We start from the raw sequence: 23,965 nt of genomic DNA on the forward strand, positions 1-23,965 counted from the left end.
GAGGAAAGGAAAGGAGAGGCTTCCACCTTAGTATAAATAGGAGAGTAAGTTTCTTGTCCCACATCGCTAGATTACAAAACTAGTGAGCTATTTATAAGAAAGAAAATTCATATGTTAATGTTCTTATAAGACATATCACACCCAGTGGTCCAAGCGGAGGGTGACAAGCACCCGAACGCGCATGGGCACGGGCTCAGACGAAGTGCGATGGGCGATGGGCGCAATGTGGTTCTTTGATGGCTCACTTTGCACTTCGCACGCTCGAATCTCCGCTTAAGGGCCGCCTTAGTATTTTTGTCAAAATTTAAAAATCCTTCCATCACGATACGTGACGGGATTAGATTAGCGTCATCGCGTAGCGCGATGACGTGTAATATTATCCAGAAACTTGGCGGCATAGCGATACGCGACGGGTTCCTAAAAGTAACGCATCGCGTATCGCGACGTGGAGGTTACGCAGAGGACACGTAGCGTGCCACGTAGCAGGCCTAGGCTGACTCGGCTTAGCTATGAGATTCTTCGCGATACGTGACACCTTTCTATTTATGGTCATCGCGTATCGCGATGAGACCCAAAATCAGCTATAAATAGGAAGCAAACGGGACGTTCATTCTTTGCACAAAAAATTATGATCTCTCTCTAATTCTTAGTACACACATACATATTAAGTATTTAGTATAATACCCGAGTTGTCGTAACGATACCCTATCCGATCTAAAGACATATACACGAATCCGAAAGCTCTAACTATTAAGGTAAGACATTGTGCCATCGTGTAAAGTTTCTACTCTCGTGATTATCGTTATGATTATTGGTTTTATACTAATCTAGATATACTACATTGTGTTTATCCTAGGTGCTTAATATCAAGAGACGTTAATAATTGTAAACTTGCAAGGTGAGACATTCGAGTTTTTGTACCACTCACATTTGCGCGAGATAACTTTTTTTCCGACACTGTCATGATAATTTCAAAACCTATAAAACTCATGGCAGATGGTCTAAATGTTTTCAAATATATTTTTAAAGTATTTTAAATACATTACAGTGATTAAGTCTCTGTAGACTTACGGGATGGTTACTACTGGTATTGTGGGGTTTTGTATACAAGGCTTGCCAACTGGGCTATTACACGTTACTTATTGGACAAGTTTTAGCCAGTAAGCAATATGACCACATGCATAGATACAGTCGAGTGACAAGTACCTTTCGGTAATTTGTAAGCAGGATTCCAGCTTAAATAAGTGGGTTGTCACCAGAATAAAGAAACGTGTTTTGTAAATTAGGGTTTAACCCTATAAAACTTATGTTTGTATCAAAAGGGATTAAATTCCCGATTTATCATAATAATAATCATGGTGTTTTTATAACTCTGATCATTTTTCCTAACTACGGTTCTGATGAAATATTCCGCTGCAAAATAATTTAACAAACACCGATACCACCAATCAATGTTCACGGCTTCCCTCCCAGGGTATAGGGGTCGGGGACTGTGACAACCTCCAACATAATGCTTCAGTCTATGCCCATTCACTTTCCATGAATGTCTATCGTCAGCCTCTATCTCAACCTCTCCATACGGAAATGCCTCCTACACAACGAACGGACCAGCCCATCGGGATTTCCACTTACCCGGAAACAACTTCAACCGGGAATTATACAGAAGCACCTTATCCCCACACTTAAACTCTTTGGGACCCTTAATATGTTTATCATGACGATCCTTTGTCCGCTCCTTATACCCCCAACTTCTTTCATATGCATCGTTCCATAGCTCCTCATGAATTTGAAGAAAACGACTCTTTCCCGCCACATATAAATCAAGATTTGCGGCTCTTAAAGCCCAATACGCGCAATGTTTTAACTTAACGGGGAGATGACACGCCTTTCCATAAACTAACCGAAAGGGAGTGGTCCCGAAAGGCATTTTGAATGCAGTACGAAAGTCCCAGAGTGCATCATTCAGCTTTTCAGCCCAGTCTCCGTGACTATTCCCTACTGTTTTTTCTAAGATCCTCTTAATACCACGATTGGTGTTTTCTACTTGACCGCTAGTCTGAGGATGGTAGGCCGTAGAAAGTCGATGGGTGACCCCATAATGTTTTAGAACCTTATCCATCTGAGCATTACAAAAGTGGGTACCTCGATCACTGATCAAGGCCTTAGGAGTACCAAATCGAGCAAAGAGTTTTCGAAGGAATTTCGTTACAACTCACGTATCATTTCTAGGTAAGGCTTGAGCCTCCACCCATTTAGACACGTAAACAACAGCAACGTGGATGTATCGGTTCCCTCTAGACATAGAAAACGGACCCATAAAATCAATGCCCCATATATCGAAGGTCTCAACCACCTGGATGGGGTTTTGGGCATCTCATTTTGGTATGAGATGTTACCAGCTCTCTGACACGCGTCACACGAATGAACAAACTCATGTGCATCATGAAAAATAGTCGGTCAATAGAATAACGCATCGAACACGCGTTTGGCGGTATAAGTCGCACCAAAATGACCACCAGTCGGGCCCTCATGACAATGTAGAAGAATACTACGAGCTTCATCACCAAAAACACATTGTCGAATCACCTGATCTGCACCAATATGGAATAAGTATGGATCCTCCCAAATGTAGAACTTAATATCCGCAAAGAACTTTTTCTTTTGTTGATATGCCAGTCTGGGCACTAACTCACCAGAGGATAAATAATTAGCAAGATCAGCAAACCACGGAAACTCCTCTTCACTCGCCTTTACATACAATAGATTCTCACCAAGGAAATCATCACCAATTCCCTGTTCCCGGGTCTTGTCCATGTCAGAATTTTCTAGCCGTGACAAGTGGTCAGCGGCGGCATTTTCAGCTCCTTTTTTATCTTTAATTTCTATATCGAACTCCCGAAGCAAAAGGATCCAACGAAGCAGTTGAGGATTCGCATATTTCTTAGCGAACAGGTACCGTAGAGCCGCATGATTAGAGAAAATGATAGTCTTAGAAAGCACGAGATAGGAACAGAATTTATCGCACGTGAAAACAACCGCAAGAAGCTCCTTCTCTGTCGTGGTGTAATTCTCATGAGCATCGTTAAGGGTTTTGCTAGCGTAATAGATGGGATGAAAATGTTTCTCTCAACGCTGCCCTAACACGGATCCAACAGCAAAATCGCTCGCATCACAAATGATCTCAAACGGAAGAGTCAAATCGGGAGCAACAAGAATATAAGCACTCACTAACCTCTCCTTAATCAACTCAAAGGCCCTCAAACACTTCTCACTAAAATTAAACGACCTATCTTTCTCTAGAACCTAGGTCATCGGACGGGAGATTTTCGAGAAATCTTTAATAAATCGCCTGTAGAATCCTGCATGACCTAAGAAACTACGAATAGACTTCACAGAAGTGGGCGGTGGAAGGTTTGAAATGGTGTCTACCTTAGCCCTATCTACCTCAATCCCCGCAGTGGAAATCTTATGACCTAAAAAAATACCCTCACGAACCATAACGTGACATTTCTCCCAATTAAGCATAAGGTTCGTCTCTTCACATCTAACCAGCATCGAGCAACTTAATAACCTCCTTCTTGACAACCTCCTGCATGTTCGGGTTAAGCCTCCTCTGCGATTGTACCACAGGTTTAAACTCATCTTCCATAAAGATTTTATGTGTGCAGAATGACGGGTTTATACCTTTGATATCCATAAGCTTCCATGCGATGGCATGCTTATGAGATTTTAGAACATCCATCAACTTCGACTTCTCCTCCCTCCAAGCTCGAAGATATGATGACGGGAAGTTGAGACCCCTCCCCTAAAAACGCATACTCTAGGTGAGATGGTAAATCTTTTAGCTCTAACGATGGGGGGGGGGGTTCTCAACTGATGGTTTTTCGATCGGAAACTTTCTCTCTTCAACCGCAAGTACATTAGAAAAGATTTGGGAACTCATGATCGGCTCCTGTTCTCTTGCCTCAGGTTACTGCTGCTCTTCCTTCTCCTGCAACTCATAATCAAATTCTGTCATCTCGAATGACTGATTCTCCACATCGATGATCTGATTGTCGGACGTATCTCTCTCGCAGACCTTCATAAGATAGTCACCTACATGCATCATGAAAGTGTCGATGAAGTACAGAGTGTCATCATGCTGCTGAGTATGCCTCATGAATTTCGGCACATCAAATGTGACCGTGTCATCATGAACTCGAAGATTCAGTTTGCCATAAGCAATATCAATGAGAGCGCGTGCGGTGGCTAAGAAAGGACGACTGAGGATGAGTGGAACGTTCGAGTCCTCATCCATATCGAGAATGACAAAATCGACCGGAAATATGAATTTGTCCACATGCACCAACATGTTCTCCACAATGCCCCTTGGGAACTTAACAGATCGGTCTGCCAGCTGGATACTCATTCGGGTGGGAAGCAGCTCTCCCACGTTTAGTTTTGCAAACACATAATAGGGCATGAGGTTAATGCCTGCACCGAGGTCGGCCAAATCATTGCTAACATGAAGATTAACAATCAAGCAACGAATGGTAAAGCCACCAGGATATTTCATCTTCCTAGGAAGATTGTGTAGTACGGCGGCAGAACACTCCTCACTAAGAGTAACAGTCGAAAGCTCCTCAAGTTTCTTTTTATTAGTGAGCAAATCTTTAAGAAACTTGGCGTGTTTTTGCATGTTCGCGAGAGCTTCAATAAACTGAATGTTCACATGGAGCTTCTTAAGCATGTCGAGAAACCTAGAGCACTGCACCGAATCATTCTTCTTCACTAGACGACCGAGATATGGCATCATTTTGTAAGAGCTGATTTAACAATTGAGATTGGTTAGCCAACATCTCCTCGATCTTCGAAGTACTATTGGTAGAGGAGCAGGTTCGGGGGTGGGTTCTTGGAACAGATTCTGGAGTTGCTGATAACCGGAGTTACCCGCCCGCCAATTAGAGTTAGAATTATTGTTTCGCCACCCTGAACTGAAGGTATGGTTTTGATTAGCAAGAAAATCTACCTCCTCTTGAGAACCAACGGGACAATCGGCTGTCTCGTGATTTCCACGACATATCTCGCACCTACGAGCTTGCAACTTAAGCTCTTTGATCTCCCTCTTTAGTGCTTCCACATCTGCCGACACACTTGTATTCTGATCAACATGATGTACTCCACGTGATGCTGAGATGGCTGTGGCCTTGGTAGCCGAGACGGACCTTCTACTTGGTGTATGGTGATCCCCTAAAGCAATGCTCTCGAACATTTCTTCAGACTCCTCTATGGTGAGTTTATCGAGCATGTTTCCTCCGGCGGCGGTATTGAACCGCTGTTGGGTTTCGGGAGTAAGACCGTTACAGAATTTTTCAACCACAACCCAATCGTTTAGGCCATGTTGAGGACAACGGCTTATAAGAGTTTGGAAACGCTACCACGTGGAATAATAGGACGCATCGGAGTCCATATGAAAAGAACGGATTTGCTCGCGTAGACGCCCGACCTTTGATGGAGGGAAGTACTTCCTAAGGAACTTGGATTGCAAGTCGGCCCATGTGGTGATTGAGGCATTTGGAAGAGAGTCAAACCATGTAGCAGCACGACCGGAAAGTGAGAATGGGAATAACTTAAGATGAATGACGTCAGACGAGATATTATTATTATTAAAAGTTTCGCAGATCCGCACGAATCGGGACAGGTGTCACGGAGCATCTTCGTCATCCAAGCCATGGAACTGAGTAGAAATGGTGATAGAATTCATGACGTGAGATGGAATTTGCCAGTTTTGATTATTAGTCGCAGCAGGTCGGACAATTGCATATTGGGCTCCTACGATGCCATCGTTGGCTCTAGCATGAACGGTTTGTCTCGGCGGTGGAACGGCGTTGCCCATATCTATTCTAGGAGTAGAGATGTGTACCTGGATGTCGGGTGAATCTCTCTCGCTATCTGCAGGCTCTTTAAATCGCTCGTGAAACTCTCTCTCGGGCTCTTTTGATGCAGTGAATAAAGGTAGGCCTTGAGAACGGGTATTATGCATAAACTAAAACAAAAAATTATTTTATTAACTTTTTTTTAATTTTTATTTTTAACTTTTTTATGGAAAAACGAAACCTAAAGGCACAAATAGCAAGTAAAGGCACTTAAAGGAAAAGTAACAACTAAAAAAAAGGAAATAAACAAATAAAAAGATTAGTAATCAACGCGGTTTAATCAAAGAATTTTCCAGTGTCCCCGGCAACGGTGACAAAAACTTGATGTGTGAAAAACGTATATAATATTAAACACTAAGTTTTACTGAATTCACCTAAAAACCACACAATCGGCAAGTGTACCGATCGCAATGTAGTTAGCAAGTAAGAACGTATCGAACCTAGGACACTGTGGGTACATTCTAATTATTAAATCTAAAAGATTACTAACCTAGACTTTTCTTTTGATTTTTAGAATTCTCTTTTTTATATTACTTAAACTAATAATACTTAACTAAAAATAAATTAACTAAAATTTAAAATAAAACTTTATAAAAATTGGGTTTTAAACAAATATGAGAAATGACTACCTAGGTAATGGAATCCTACTAGTTAAATTAATAGTTAACGAACTTGACTTGGTTGAAAAACATTATCTTAAAAATATGACACTAAAGACCACTAAAGTACGCTATATCGCCTCCCGGCTTCACCAACGACACCCTAGAACTCTAATGACATGTGAAGCTTAATTGTTAAAGGTTGGATCACCTCCCGGTCTCACCTTACCTAATAATACTATGGTACCCCACAACCCAAATCACCTCCCGGTCTCTTCGGATACGATATATATTAATATAAAGAGGGTGTTTGTGACATCCGTGGCAAAACCGAGTACACCTTAGTACTTACAAACTCGAATAAGCGTTTAACCGCTTATTGCGTAACGAACAAACGAATAACCAAACGGGTCTGGTTATGGTCCGGATATCCCAGGGTGCCATCTATAAGTGATATACGATCTATGCAAGCTAAAATATTAGTAATATGGCCTTAGTTCGATAGCAAACAAGTTAAACGAAAACATGCTCGTTTAACTACCCGCTATGGACTTAAACGCGAAAGATAGTTACAAACCAAGCATTGTATCATCCGTTAAGCCAAAAAAGACTTACCAAACACTTACTTGAAATTTTTTAAGCGATCCGTGAAAATATTTTTGATTTTTACAAACATATAGTATGTTTTTATAATTTTACACAAAACTAGCCGAAAAACACTCGTTTTCGCTCCGTTTGTCGCACCCGATATATTTTTGTCGCCAGAAACCGAACCCGAAATAAATTTGGACTCGGCATTTCACGTTCGGAGCACGTAAATCGAGAAAATTGGGCCAAATGGGCCCAAAAGGGGGCCCAACAAGCCCAGCCCGCCAAAGAAGACTTTTCCCCCTTAAACCCTTTTCATATTTAAACAAGTCCAAGATAGTTTTGAAGCCATTTTCTTGTGGAGAAATCTGTAGAACAACCTGGTCCTCTCAAAACCCAGCAAGAACAAGGTAAAAAGCTTCATTTTTTGGCTAAGTTTAACTCGTTTAAACTCGATTAATACCATATAAACATAGCTTGATTGCCAAAAATCATTCCTAACCATGTAAAAACCCTAAAAAATGGTCCATAAACATGTTTTGATCATACACATGGTGAGGAACCTGGTTTGATAGTTTTTTTGGCCATAAACACGGATTAAAGGGTTGAAACGGCGTTTTTACGGTTCAAAAGTTCGTTTTTGTGCACTAGCCGAAACCCTAAGTTAAAGGGATTTTTTATTGATGAAACCTGCTTGGTTTGTGATATATGACCTGTACCTAGCCTACATAGAAGCACAAGAGCTTGAAAAGTTGATTAGAAAGGCGGAAACGAACCAAAACCGCTAAGGTAATGCCGAAACACTCGCTTACGGGCTGTTTTGGTTAAGGTTGTGATGTGCATATTTTTAGGCCTTGAAATTTTGCAGGAACATAAGGGACCACGTCAATAAGTCCCTGTTTAAATTTAGTAATTTTTCGATCATCCGAGAATATTTGGCGAATTTATTACCGAATTGGGACATTTATTTAAGAAAAATAGCTAAAATACTTCAAAAATTATGAAATTTTTCTGGGAACTTGGATTTGATGTATTTTGATCACATATGAATATTGGGATCATTTGGAGAAGTCTAAAGGTGTTTTGTGTATATGCGTTCGTGTGAATTTTTATAGCCGAATTTGGGTCGAAAAGAATATCGCACGAGCTTTTTACATAAAGTGAATTTTTATAGCCGATTACAGGTTGATTTGGGACATGAATTGAACCTTCAGGAATTTTTGTGGAATTTTTGGAAATTGTTTAGGGTAAACGAACGATTTTCAGGCGAAATATAGCTGACAAAATGAATTTTTATAAATTAATAAATCAGTAAATAATTCCAGATATAATTTTATAAAAATATACATATTTTAATTGATAAGTGGTTAAATTTTCATAATTTAATGATTAACGGTTAATTAATTATGCTAATTTAAAGATTAAACAAATTCAGTTTTTATAAAAAACGGCAAGTTCGTGATTAGCGAACCTGCGGGAATATCAAAACACCAAGAGTGATCAAAAATCATACTTTCGGATTAATTAAGTAAAAACGAACTTTTCTATGAGAAACCTGGACAATCCGGGTGGATTGTGCGCGTTTCTTCTCAAATCAAACAGAATAAACGGAAACGGGCCCCGTGGCTAATCCGGGACCCCAGTATGTGATCCTTCTTTATAACTTAATCATTTTATTAACCAATACATTTACCCAAGATTATTTCCCCATAATTGTTTTCTGAACGCGTAAACGAACAACTTGGCCAAGTTGGGAAAACGAGAATCTGAGCCAAGTTCGGTTTTATGTATTAGACATTGAACAACATCAAAACCTAAGCCTATTGCCACTTTCTGGGCGTTCCAGCTATACCCAGATTAGTTATACAGCCAAGTTTAGTACTAAGATTATAATAATATTAAAATATTAATATTATTATAATATGGACTATAGGGACTAAGCAAGGGAAACGAACCCCGAGCTGACCTCTCACTGAGTGCCTACAAAACTGTGAGTTTCATGACCCCACTCTTTAAACTATTTTACGAACTTTTGGGGTGGAAAGCATGTTTATACACGTTATCTATCTGAAAACGGATCAAGATATAAAATATCTGAACATTTATATATGAAAAGTCCCTACAAATATAATGATTGACTACGTGCTAATGAAAGATGATTATTATCGTTGATTGATATATTGAGTGGAGATAATACGAATTGCAAAACATAATGAAATTACACGTGACAGCATGTTTATACAAACACGTTATGTAATGTTAAACATAACTAATTTGGGAGACCACGTGGTCTGTAATGGCCACGGGGATAACGTGGTCTGTGATGATTATGGGGCTATTGTGGGCGGAAGGTGGCCACAATAGTAATAAACTAAAGTTGAGTATGGCCTATGAGCCAAGTTCTGCTGCAACTTACTAAACTAAAGTTGAGTATGGCCTATGAGCCAAGTTCTGCCGCAACTTATAAACTAAAGTTGAGTATGGCCTATGAGCCAAGTTCTGCTGCAACTTATTAAACGAACTAACTTGATTATGACATGAATGCTAAGAAAATAATGTGATTATGCGTATTGTGGGCGGATGGGGAGCCACGGTATTTGGTGATACGTGATAAATACTATATGTGTATATGTGTCTATATACATGCTATGTGATTAGCCGTAGGAAATACTATGTGTAGAATATACTAATTATTTTCGTGTACATTATATAATGTTTGAGTTTACGTGGAATCATTGTAGGTGGAAGGGGGACTACAGTGGTTGATGTTAACGCGGAACCATTGTGGGAGGAAGGGGGTCCACAGAGGCTGGTTAAACACGGAAATTGGAAACAGGTAGTACGAACAAACAATCACGATTTTACCGAAATTTCGAATTCATATTATAAACTTACATGTGTGCATATGCACACACAAGGATATGGCTGTACATATTTATACAAACGTAAATACAAATTTTTACATACGCGCGTACATACAAACTATGACTGTGTGGTACTCAGAACTGATTTCGTTAAACTTATGAAACTCACCAACTATTCGTAGTTGACCTGTTTTAACATGCTTTTCAGGTAATCAGATATGAGAATTAATTTCCTGTGCGTTACGTGTCTGACTGATGATTGATGTTGTGGGCATTTGAGTTAGAAGTAAAGTAATTGAAGAACCGGTTTGATTGTATCACCTAGTTTGTAAAAGAGATTAGAACGATGTAATATATTGTAAATTAGTTAGTAATGTTACTTTACGAACAATGTATTTGATACCAGTTGTATCTGTTGCATTTCCGTTTTACGCTTCCGCAAATCGCTTAACGGGGTGTGACAGAAGTTGGTATCAGAGCCATTGGTTATAAAGAATTAGGTTATCCCATAGGATACCTATAATATAACCTTAGGCTCGATTATCACTGGGAAAGTTAAAAATGAGTAATGATAGATACTGATGGATGCCGGGATGAAATCGGAGGGCAAGTGAGTTATTATGGTCCGGAACGTAATAACAGACTTGCTTGTACGAGGGAATTCGGGAAGAAGTCGCGAAACATACTGATAGGTAAAAATGGCAACATACGTGTATAGAGGTGATGATGAGTATATATGTAAGGTGCATACGTGCTTATCTGAAACGAGGTATAGGGATACGTGTACGTACCGTACTACCGATGATATTAAATCTTATTGTAACGAATATTATATTCGGTTATAATCAATATTAATTCCTATTATGATTAAAATTATATCGTATCAAAATTTACATTATATTTTTTTTATATAATTAATATTATACCTGTTCATAACAAATAAAATATTTAATTTTGGTATTAATTAATAATATCTTTTGTGCGGATCTAAACTATCAAAAAACATTCTCTTCTGATTAGCGATTGAACCGAAAGATGTCGAGATTGAATAGTTTTACAATTGATGAAGAACCGGTGTTGCCCGTGAGTGAGAATACAAGAATGCTTCAATAAGTTTAAACTAAATCTGGTGATGTGACGGAACCACAAAAGGGGCTTAATATATAAGGCCCGGGAACGAACCGTGGGAGGTGTGACTTACAGATAATAATTTCAAGAAGACATATATATATATATATATATATATATATATATAATACTCCACAGCTTGGATCCAATCCAATCTTATAAACTGGTTCCTTTGACCTTAATCTAAACTATTTTCTGGTCATCCTTCCAATTCTGTTGTGCAGAAACAAACACCATCCCTAGGGGAGATACCTAGTGATGAGCCTGATTTATCAAATTTTAAATACGATAATTACCAAAACTGAGTTTTCAATTATAATATGACCAATCGTTACTACCAGTACATATAATGTACTAATAATATTTCAAAAAGAAATATTAATAATAGTAATTTCCTTTACATATCACCAGCACAACGAATTCTAATGAACCTCCTTAACTAGCAAACTCTTCGAATCATCTATGTTCGACAACCTTCAACCTCTCTTATATTACGCGATTTCAATCGATTATTATAAAATGAAAACCCCATAATCACGAAATGATGACGTGCCCCGACTGGAATGGAACCTACTTACCTCCAACCAGTAAACTACTACTTTTATTAAGTCCGACATGCCTACGAATACTGAATGACCTGGCGAAGGAATATAATTTATGATATTAGTTAACAAACATTCAGAAGTCAGGTAGAATATACACGTGCATTCCCTTTATAACGTACTGATTAAACTCGTAACGAGCAAATATCTACCTACGGGAGAGACCGAACAAAAACAGCTTCCCAATAATGGGATCGTATAGGAATAATTGTCGTACAAGTTGTGAACTATTTGTAATTGTTATAACGCGTACTTTGATAGATAAGGATAGTACGATATTGTCGTGTATAGCTTCTAATACTCCATACAAGCATATGGTGGTGCGCTATGCTAATATGGAGGACGATTTGGGCATTTTTAATACAAACATTGACTCCTATTGGGTTAAAATTTCTTGTCATGAGATGACAACTTTTAATATATATGCAAACTTTGGCGGTTGCTAGGCCAATTTTACGTACTATCCTTAGTATTCAAACTCGAGAACAAACCCGTGTGATATATACGTGTTAATTGAAATACCTAATTACTCGTTATTGTAATTCCTTTTGTGATCATTAGTGTATGTGAATTTTGTTAATTGTTGGATAACTGGTTATTGTTATAGAATGGCCCCGAAGAAAGTAAACACGTTGTCGGAGGCAAATATAGCCGAGATGATCGCTCGACAACTACAAACAGTACTTCCGACAATAGCAGCACAATTCGCTGCTAGTATTCATACAACTATGAATACCAATCAAGTGCCGAACGCTAACGCGGCCGTAAATACTAATCCCCTGACAAATACTAATACAACCACAAATGCTCCCCCGATAAATACTGATACTATCACAACTAATACTTCCCCGTTGAATACCAATATTACTTTCGATAATGATAATCTCCCACCGAACTTAAACAATAGTTGTAACAATCAAAATCCCCCGCAACACGGATATCAACTTAAGAACTTCATGCTATGTAAACCTGTGGAATTTAGCGGTACTGAAGGACCAAACGGACTGGTAAAGTGGATCGAAAAGACTGAATCCATCATTAATATCACTAACTGTCCACCAGATTGTATTGTTAAATTTGCTAATTCTACATTTGTAGACCACGCGCTAATGTGGTGGAATACTGTTGTGCAAATTCGAGCACAAGAGGCAACCAATCGTATGTCTTGGACAGAACTTAAAAATCTTATGATAAAACACTTTTGTCCGATAAACGAAATTCAGAAATTAGAGCAAGAACTTTGGAATCTAGAAATGAAGGGTGCAGATCACTTGGAGTATACGCATCGCTTTAACGAACTGGCTCGTCTAGTCCCATGGTTAGTTACTCCATAATCTAAACGTACTGAACGCTACATTTGGGGTTTAGCCCCCGAAGTCAGGAGTTTGGTTAATTCAACTGGCCTTGTAACATTGAGAAGCCGATTCTTTATCTGATGATTAGGAAACTTTCATTATGATACAACAATCAAACCCGATTGCTTATGCAAGATTGACTTTAGCCAGATTCATTGAAAAGTTGGAAGCACATGAACTTGAAATTCGCAAAACAAAAGATGAAGAATACATAGGTAATTAAAGACATCGGGTTATACTTTAACCCATCACAATTTGTGATTGCTCCTAGCCCGAAGAATCAAATTACATTTGTCACAAGAAGTGGTGGTGGTGGAAGTTCACAAGCAAATCAGTATCAACCATCTAACATATCACACTACACAAACACCTACACTAGAACTAAATCAACCAACTCTGCTCCTGAACAATACTCAAAACCCGCAAGTCCATCATCCTGATGTTGTTCAATGCAACATTGCTATTAATATCAAGAACAACAATGGACTGACAGTGTAAAACGTTCGAGAACATATGGCTTTTTTGGGATCCGTCCTTGAGTCTTATGAGTGTTTGATTGCCGGACGTATTGGGAGTTATAACATGACAAAAGAGGATTATGATCAGATTGATCTTGAGGAAACAGAGATGTTAGATATTCATTGGTGTATGGCGAGTGTTGTGAGAAGGGCTCAAAGGTTCAGGGAGATTACTGGTAAGAACTGCCTTGATGTGACAACTTCAAAACTTGGATTCGACAAGTCAAAAGTCCGATGTTTTCGATGCAAGGAAAAATGCCACTTCAAGAGGGAATGCACGAATTCTGAAGTTGGTGATACTAATCGTAATCCTTTTGGTTGGGATTATAACCGGCAAGCCATCTACCATCAAAGCTCTCCTGCATCAGCTGAACCATCAAAGAAGAATGAAGCATCGTTATCAAAAGCGTGTCATGCGCAACTAGATGAGGGTTTCAATTGGAAGTTCACAAGAAAATCAGTTTCAACCATCTAACATACCACACTACACAGACACCTACACTAGAACTAAATCAACCCACTCTGCTCCTGAACAATACTCAAAACCCTCAAGTCCATCATTTTGATGTTGTTCAATGCAACATTGCTATTAATATCAAGAACAACAATGGACTGACAGTCTAAAACGTTCAAGAACATATGGCTTTTTTGGGATCCGTCCTGGAGTCTTATGTGTGTTTGATTGCCAAAACGTATTGGGAGTTATAACATGACAAAAGATGATTATGATCAGATTGATCTTGAGGAAACGGAGATGTTAGATATTCATTGGTGTATGGCGAGTGTTGTGAGAAGGGCTCAAAGGTTCAGGGAGATTACTGGTAAGAACTGCCTTGATGTGACAACTTCAAAACTTGGATTCGACAAGTCAAAAGTCCGATGTTTTCGATGCATGGAAAAATGCCACTTCAAGAGTGTAGGTTCCCAGCCGGATCTACACGGAATATCTCGTTCTACGTAGGTGCGGAATCCCTACGTAAGACGTTACGAGCGTAGAAGACGATACGAGTTAACACGATCGAACACACGTTACAATAAGCAAAGACACGTTGTATATTGCAACCGGAAACATGTGATATCAATCACTGATTACAGGACTCGTAAAAACGTAAACTGATTAACTTTGTTACTAAACAGCCGTAACCTAATGCTATATAACCACGACAACTTCGCCTGGCATGTTCAGGCGAAGTTGTCACTAACTTCGCTTATCTAACAAGTTCGCCTATATCAGCGAACTTGTTAGCTAACTTCGCTTAATACAAAATACAAATCCAAACGACTCGATTACAGACACTATATACTGAACTACTGACATCATGTACCAACAGACTCCCCCTTGGCAGTAGCTTCAATCTTTATCTTCAAACACGTGTCTTGTAATCTTCAACAATCTTGTATCTTCATCTTTAAGCATGAACTCCTTCACGTACACAAACTGATACAATTCTTTGATATTTCTTCGCTTCGTCTTTCCAAGCAGGAATATAAAATATCTTCTTCTCATTCAGCACCTGCAGATCAGCTTGCGACAAGTTCACTAGATGCATCGGATCATAGACTCTCAGCAGCTCTTGTTCATCTTCGTCCTCCATTACTGCTTCAGCTGTCTCATAATCTACATACCACCACTTCAGATCTTTCAGCACATCCTTGGGCATTTGTTTCATCGGCACCTCTTTTATACACCGGATCGGTTTATACTTCATAATCATCCAAGGCTTGCCATCTGCTCTCATCCCTCTATCTTTGTCTTCAATGAGTTTTCCCTTTTGTGGTTTCAACAGCTCGAACTTCTTCTCTTTTATACTTTCCTTCCAAACAATCTTCCCAATGACTCTAGCCATGTTATCATCACTTCTGTTGATTAACCCCAATCTGGCTAAGTCTCTCACTTCACATTCTGGCAATGTATTCAATGATCTCAACATCCTCTTGAAGTATTGAACACCATCATACCTTTTAATCACAAAGAGCCTCAACTGCTCATCATATATCCAGCATATAATCCCCTTTCTCGATTCAGCATAGCCTCTAATGTTGTAACTCTTCTTAAACATAGTAGGGACCGCCGGTTTCTTCGTTTTTACAAACCATTGAGCATAGCCTTCTTTCCATCTTGGCTGCTCTTCCCATTCCGTCTCATCATTTCCAATCTCTTGACTCATATCTGCCTTATCGACTTCTGGAATCTCATGCTCCACATTCTCCTCTACTATCTCTCCCTCTTCTATATCATTTTCAATAACAATCTCTGCACCAATCTTCTCTATCTCATCCACCGGTAATACATCATCATCACCTACAAATTCATCATCCATCTCCTCAACGTCCACCACCACCACATCATCACCACCAGCTGCACTTGTCGACTCCCCCTGAGTTGTGGAAGTCCCAAGAGCTTGATCAGTTCTTGGCAACTCTCCACCTGCACCTTTCGATGCATTGGGATCATCGTTTCTGTCATTTCGCTTCTTAGTCCTCAGCTCATCGCCCTTACAGCTCGTCTCCCCCTGAGATGCCAAGAACTCCCTCAAAGCATCAATGATTTTGCCATGTTCTATCAGCAGCGACGACTGTATCTGATTCTCTGCAACGAGGCGTTGAATAGCATGGGTCTGGATAAGATTCACCCTTGATTGTTCTGCCACGACCCGTTCAAGTGCTGCTATTCGTTCAGAGTCTGATAAGGTTGCATCGAAATCAAACCTCAGATGTGATATATCTTGAGTGTACTAAGGAGGGATTTCCGATGTAACCGGGACCTCAGAAGTAGGCATAGACGTAACCGCAGGTGGTATCGTCACCGATAACCCTGCAGTGGCCACAACCGTCGACTCAATAAATCGTGCCACGACCTCCGTTGGAGTAAGAGTTGGAGGTGGCAACGATACAATCTCCGGAGCCGATAGTTGGAATGTAGTGGGTGAGAGGCCAAAGGCAGATGAGGTAGCCACAAACGGGAACGTCCGTGGCGCTTGGCCTTGTAACTTGTAATGATGAGGGAATAATGGTCATACCGGACAGTGCGGGTGGGGTGAAACGTACCACCCTTGAGCTCTCACCGGCTCCCAAACCTGCACCTGCCCGTTCCCTTCTTGATCTCCGAATCAACTGATGAACTTCTTCTTCATAATCTGACTCGCTGTCATCATCAGTTCTCTTTCTTTTCCCTTGAACCCGTTCTTGGTTAACTAGAATTCGTCTCGCTTCAGCCAACTCATCATCAGAATCAGAATCAGCCACCGTTGTAGCTGTCCTAGTCACATTCACACTTGAAACTTGTACATTTTCCTCTGGATCCACCCGATCCATATCAAAGAAGCCTTGACCGCCAAACGCAGCGTCAAGGTCTACATTCTCCTCCGGTGACACAACAGGAGCAGCAGGTATAACTTGAGGTGCTCCTGCCTGTTGTGGTGCCGGGTCCCGAAACTCGTCCCCACGAGCTGGCACATACTCCGGGTTGATCAAGTACCCAAAAAGTGGAGTACGTCGAGGACGGAGCTCAGGTTTGCTCCTCGCACTGGAAGATCTGCATTGGGCGAAGATCCGTTTGCTCACACTTTCCACGTATCTAATTGGGTGACGCTGAGGTAGCATTGGAGCCACATGATTCAAGATCATCTGAATGAATCTTGGATACATAATAAATCTCTCACGCGCCACCGCTCTTCTCTGTCGATCTATCTCGTAAAAGACCATCTGACTAAAGCTGTAACGCTTATTATAAGTCAGAGCAGTCATCGCCGACTGCATGGTCGCGCCCATGCCATCAGTGCCAGCCTTTCTCCCTGGCATGCATACAATCATGACATGCATGAGAAAGCGCCACTGGTCTAGTAAAAACCCCTTCCTTCTCTGAGTATCTCCCAAGGGACCAGAGTATCCCATCCTCAGAAACGCTCCATCTCGGAAAGGAGCTACAAAGTCTGTCGGGTAATCTCTTGTCTCATCTCCAAAACGCAAAGCCGCCCGGATCTGTTCAGATGTGAACTGAACAATCTGATTGTTGACCGTTGCTCGCTTCACTGGGGGCTCGACGCGACAGTCATATTCCACGGTCTGCCAAAAATCCTCAATGTTTGGCAAGGATATCGGCAGAGTTGTGGTAATCGCGTGGAATATACGCGAGCGTAAAAGAAACGTGATGATTTCGCGGAAATCATCAACTCCGCTCGCCTCCGGGTCTAATGTTATGTACATGTTATGACCCGGGAAGAACTGTCTTTGGTTGTCTCCTCCATCATCACCGCCTGCACCGCCTGCTCCAGCTACAGCAGCCATATCTGCATCAAACAGACTAAGTTAGATAAACGTCAAAGCAAATCACAAATTCGCCTGTTACCATGAGCGAAGTTGTGATCTGTTCTGTATAGGTGAAGTTAGAGGTGGGGCGAAGTTGGGAACAACTTCGCTTCAACTTGAACTTCGCCGGATAACAGTTAAGTAAAAAGACCCAGGCCAAGTTAATGATAACTTCGCCTAACCACAACATCGCCTCATATACTGTAACCTAATTAATTATTAGGCGAAGTTGAACCTCAGGCAAAGTTACGGATAACTTCGCCTAAACTGTAACTTCGCCGAATATGAAACGGCGACAGATTAGACTTTCAAACGAAACGAATTGGATCAATTTGGAGAATGTTCGGTGATAAACACATGATATTATGAAGATCTAGACGATTAAGTTGAGTATGACCACGTAAAAACATGTTTGAAAATCGGGTGTTAAGGTTTCATATAAACGAGGTCGCTAATCGGGTAAATACGACCTCTGAATAACATCAATTGACAGAGATTATACGATTCGACTACCATACACACCTTTAATCACGGATTAGAACTGAGAAAAGTGAACACAAAAGATTCGATCGATAACTTCGCTTAGGGTTACGAAAGTATAAGTTCGCTGGTTTTGTTGAAATAATGAACAGTCTGACCTTTAATATCCTTTATATAGGGTCAACGTCATACAGGCGAAGTTATGGATAACTTCGCCGGTATTAAAATTTTCAAAACAAACCCTATAATTTGAACAATTTGCAATTAAGTTTTAAAAAAACCTTTAAAGTGTTAAATGATACGATCAAGACCAAGTAACCAGGTATAAAATCATACAACTACATAAGTAGAAAAATTTTAAAAATAAAGTACACGGGATCAAATTTCAGTCTCGACAGGGACTACCATGTTTTAGAAAAGATCCGAACAGGAATCATACTAATTACGTGACTGTCACACAGATCCGTGTTTAGCTATATTATGACATAAAGAAACAGGTTGTAAGCAGGTAAATGACTTAGAATGGTTTTCATCGTTTCTGTGATACGGGTTAGGTTCAATTAAGCTCAAAACTTAAGTGGGCAACAACTCAGAGATTATGATGCCTCCTATCTATTCTCAAAGCGTATTTGACTTTCCCCAAGTCACCCCGAGTTGACCTCGACCCGTAGTGTCTGATTAAATAGTAATTACTCTTCGATCTTCAGACTCTTCTTCCCGTTCTCTTTCTTACATCTTGATTGAGAAGTCTTAACATTATGAACTCTAGAATGTCTCAATAACACACATTTTTTTTTATTTTTAAGCAAATACACAAACTTCAGAGTAGTAAATAACTGCAAGTCCCGAATCTGGATCACTGCAGTTTCTTGACACGCTATCTTCACGGGAATCAGAACACTCACGGGCTCGTGTATGACTGGGTAATCGCTTTTCTGCCTATTATTCGGAAAGATATATATGGAGACATGCACAACTCATTAGGAGTTTCCACATAAAATCGAGTAGATTTAGTTAGTATCACTTGTACTTTTACGCACCATAAAAAGCTACCATGACATACAATGACTGTTCTAAAGTCTTTTAGGCCTTATAACTTCACTAGTTAAGCACACAGAATCAGTATATCTATCACTTTCCAAGGTTGGATCAATTTTCTGTTAATCATAGTAAAGGAACTTCTTACGAAGTAGTAGACTTGAAAAATAATTTCATTTCCCGAAAAATTTTAACTTCAATCGCCCCGATCAAAATTGAAGTTTTCAGGTAAACGGCTATCCTGAAGATCCAATGGATCAGCTGGACCGACCACATACGAGTATGTGTCCTTCTAACTAAGTTTGAACGACTAATTTTCAGCGACAGAAGAAAAACACATCATAAACCGCCCCGGTCACTTTCAGTCATCTGGTTAATGGCTATCCTCATATTCTACAAGTAGAAATGAGGACCAAACATATCCGAAGATATGTCCTTCAAACTGAGGCAACCGACATAATTCTAAGCGATAGTGACGTTTTTTTTTTTTTTTAAGTAAAGACAAAAACACGGTTACTCGGGATTGATCATCCCATTCAGCTCAACAAGGTTTTGAAAACGATTTTTGTCAAACGCTTTAGTGAACAAATCAGCGAAATTATCTAACGTATCAACCTTTTTGAGCACAATCAGTTTCTTCTCAGCACAATCCCGTATAAAATGATGACGGATGTCAATATGTTTAGTTTTACTGTGTTTTACGGGATTGTTAGTTACTGAGATAGCAGCAGTGTTATCAATGCAAATAGGAGTATGAGTGAAATTCAGACCATAATCGCGCAATTGCTGTTGAATCCAAAGAACCTGGGAGCAGCAGTTGGATGCTGCCTTGTATTCTGCTTCACAGGTTGAAATGGCGACTGAGGTCTGCTTCTTGCACTGCAATGACACTAATCTGCCTCCAAGAAACTGACATCCACCTGTTGTTGACTTCCGACTCTGATTGCACCCTCCATAATCAGAATCCGTGTAGGCGACCAACTCCATGTCTCCTCCTCTCATGTACCACAATCCCAGCTTAGGTTTGCCTTTGAGATAGCGCAATATTCTCTTCGCACCCTTCAAGTGAAATTCCTTTGGGTTTGCCTGAAAGCGTGCACAAAGACAAACAGCAAACATAATATCAGGTCTAGAAGCAGTTAAGTACATTAAAGAACCTATTATTGCCCGATATTGGGTTGGGTCCACGTCTGCATCGTTGTCTGAATCAGCACCCAATTTATGGTTGACGCAGACTGGAGTATCAAATGGAGTGCTATCCTCCATCTTGGAGCGTTTGAGATCATCATGGACATACTTAGTCTGATGAATGAACATCCCATCTTTCTTCTGATCAACCTGCAGTCCTAAAAAGAAAGTTAGTTCACCCATAGCACTCATTTCAAATCTCTTCTTCATGACGGCCTCAAACTCCTGACACATGGCGACTTTTGATGCAGCAAATATGATGTCGTCCACGTAGACTTGCACCAGTAGAAAGTCGCTCCCTTTTCTCTTGAAGAACAATGTGCTATCGATCTTTCCTCTTTCAAACTCATTCTCAAGCAAGTAGTCGGATAATGTTGAGTACCAGGCACGAGGAGCCTGATGTAGCCCATACAGTGCTTTACTTAGCTTGTATACGTGATCAGGAAAGTCTGGGTCAGGAAAACCCGGAGGTTGCTCAACGTACACAACCTCATCGACTTTACCGTTAAGGAACGCACTCTTCACATCTAACTGAAATACCTTCATCTCCTTATGTGCAGCAAATGCCAAAAACAATAGAATGGCTTCCAATCTTGCCACAGGAGCAAACACCTCATTGTAATCGATCCCCTCTTGCTGATTAAAACCTTTTACAACCAGCCTCGCCTTGTTCCTGATAATAATCCCTTTCTCATCTCTCTTGCATTTGAAAACCCATTTTGTGCCAATCGCATGCACATTCTTCGGTTTTGCAACCAAGTTCCATACCTCCATCTTTTTGAACTGGGCTAATTCTTCTTGCATGGCTTCGACCCACGAGCTGTCCTTGAGAGCCATTTGATAGTTCTTTGGTTCAATCTGGCTGATGAAGCAGATGTGCAAGCATTCGTTTATGATTCATGTATCTTTAATGCTTGTGTAAACACAGGTGTGCTCATTCAAGCTTTGTCTTGTTTGTACACCGTCGGACAGATCACCTATCACATTCTCCAAAGGGTGATTTTTGTGAACTCTCGTAGTCGGAACCGCACTGACTTGCAGATTGTCTTCCAGGTTCGAAGGTAGCTCATCAATGGGTGATTGTTGTTGAGAGTGAAAAGGATTGAAGAATTCCTCTTCAGTAGAGGCAGCAGGGGTATCGACAGCATTTGACGAGGAAGGCTGACATTCATCGTACAGCGGTCTTTGCACAACATTGTATTCCTCATCGTAAAGCATCTTCGAAGCTATTCTTTCATCTACTTCTGCACAATCCAAGTAAGGCATGTTAAAGGATTTAAAAAGTCTATCATAGTCGAAAACCCCAGTGGGTCCCGTGCTTGGTTTTGGTGATTTGTAACTTGTGATATCAGTGTTACAGACCACCTCAACCTTGCTGGTCGATGTATTAAAGACTCGTCTGTTGGGAGTCCCAACAACGTATCCGACCAAAATTCCTTCGTCGGCTACTTCACTAAATTTAGAATTTGTCTTTAATATCGAACACGGGGACCCGAATGGTTCAAGACCACTCAAGTTGGGCTTTCTCCCATGCATAAGTTCATAACATGTTTTATTCAGTCTTTTAACAGTTAACACTCTATTAAGGATATAACAGGCTGTTGCAACAGCTTCAGCCCAGAATACCACAGGAAGTTTCGAATCAGCCAGCATGGTTCTGGCTCCTTCAATTAACGTTCTGTTCTTCCTCTCAGCCACTCCATTTTGTTGCGGAGTATACGGAGCGCTGTACTGATGTTCTATTCCTTTCTGTAAGCAGAAGAGCTCCATCTGATAGTTCTTGAACTCAGTCCCATTGTCACTCCTGATGTATTTAACTCTTTTTCCCATAATATTCTCAACCTTGGTAATCAAATTTATTACCATCTGAACAGTTTCATCCTTTGACTTCAGGAAATATACCCAAGAGTATCGAGAGAAATCATCAGTGATCACCAAGCAGTAAGATGTTCCACCTAGGCTTTTTGCATTCACGGGACCAAAGAGATCCATGTGAAGTAAGTCTAGGGTACTGACTATTGAATTAACCTTCTTGGTGTGATGGGATTTCTTGTGTTGCTTTCCCTTTTTGCACGATAAGCATTGGTCTTCAAAGTTGAAATTTTTCAAGGGAACACCCAGCACAAGCCCATTCTTGACAATGTAGTTCATTTTCCGAAGATGAATATGCCCCATTCTCCCATGCCATAATTCGGACTCCGATTCAGTTGCTTTTGACAGAAGACAAGATTCTTCTGTTGCCATCTCAGTCGACCTCATGTCCATAATATACGTATTCTTTTCTCTTGGAGCCTTCATAACAATCCAATCCTCTGGTATCTTGAAACCAGGATATAGCACGATCGCTTCATTCTTGGTAAAGTGCACGGTGTAATCTTTGTCACAGATCTGTGATACACTCAGCAGATTATGCTTCAGTTCTTCAACGAAATTTACTTTCTCTAACTTCATCTTTCCGTTAGTCACCGTCCCAATTCCTGTGATCCTTCCACCACTCTCTCCAGCGAAACTCACTCTTCCTCCCTGAACAGGTTTCCATTCGTGTAACAAACTCTTGTTACCCGTCATGTGCCGGGAACAGCCGCTATCCACAACCCATAGATTGTTTGCTGCCCTGTTCAACTGTTCCTGCACGATTAAAGCAGATGATTAAAATCTGGGGACCCAAGACCTATTGGTCTTGGGTCGATACATCCCGTACTTTGGCTGTCCAAAGTTAGTATCGGAATAATTTCTGTAAGTCCTAAAAGGATACCTTCTTGTAGATTGACTATGAGGCCATCCATACCTTCGTGAATTATATGAATTATTACTTATGGTTTGGTTGTTAGCAGTGAAAAACTGAGATTGATTTCTTTGAAAACCAGGATTATTCCAATTTCTGAACTTTGATGAATTTTCATTTTTACCATTATATTGATTACGGTTAGTTCTGTTCTCAGTTTTCGAAGGCCTCACACCTCTGAATCTCTGCTTCAGAGGGCAATCTGCAATTAGTTGTCCTAATTGATTACATCTGAAACAACTCCTGTGTTCAACTTTCTTTTCAATAGTTGTTTTAGATGTTGAGGCTGCATTACTGCCCGTTTGTCTCACATATGGTGGGATATACGGGTTTAGTGGAGATTTCTTTTCAGTTGTTTTATGTTTCTCTCCACCTTTTGGTTCTTTAATAGTAACCTTAACCGGAACTGTCTGACCAAAATCAATATCAACAGATTTCTGATTACTAGGATCAAAAGTGTAATTATGATTATACGGTGGTGGAACTTCATGATATCCAATTCCTCCCCTTTTAACTGGGGAACCTTGATCACTAACGAGGTGATCAAGTATAGCGGAGGAATTTCTGAATTGCTCAAGTTTCCTGTTTAGTTCCACC

The sequence above is a fragment of the Bidens hawaiensis genome, unplaced genomic scaffold (assembly GCF_021521415.1).
Source record: "Bidens hawaiensis isolate Kalapana, Puna unplaced genomic scaffold, B.hawaiensis_p1.1 tig00029614_1, whole genome shotgun sequence".
NCBI lineage: Eukaryota > Viridiplantae > Streptophyta > Magnoliopsida > Asterales > Asteraceae > Bidens > Bidens hawaiensis.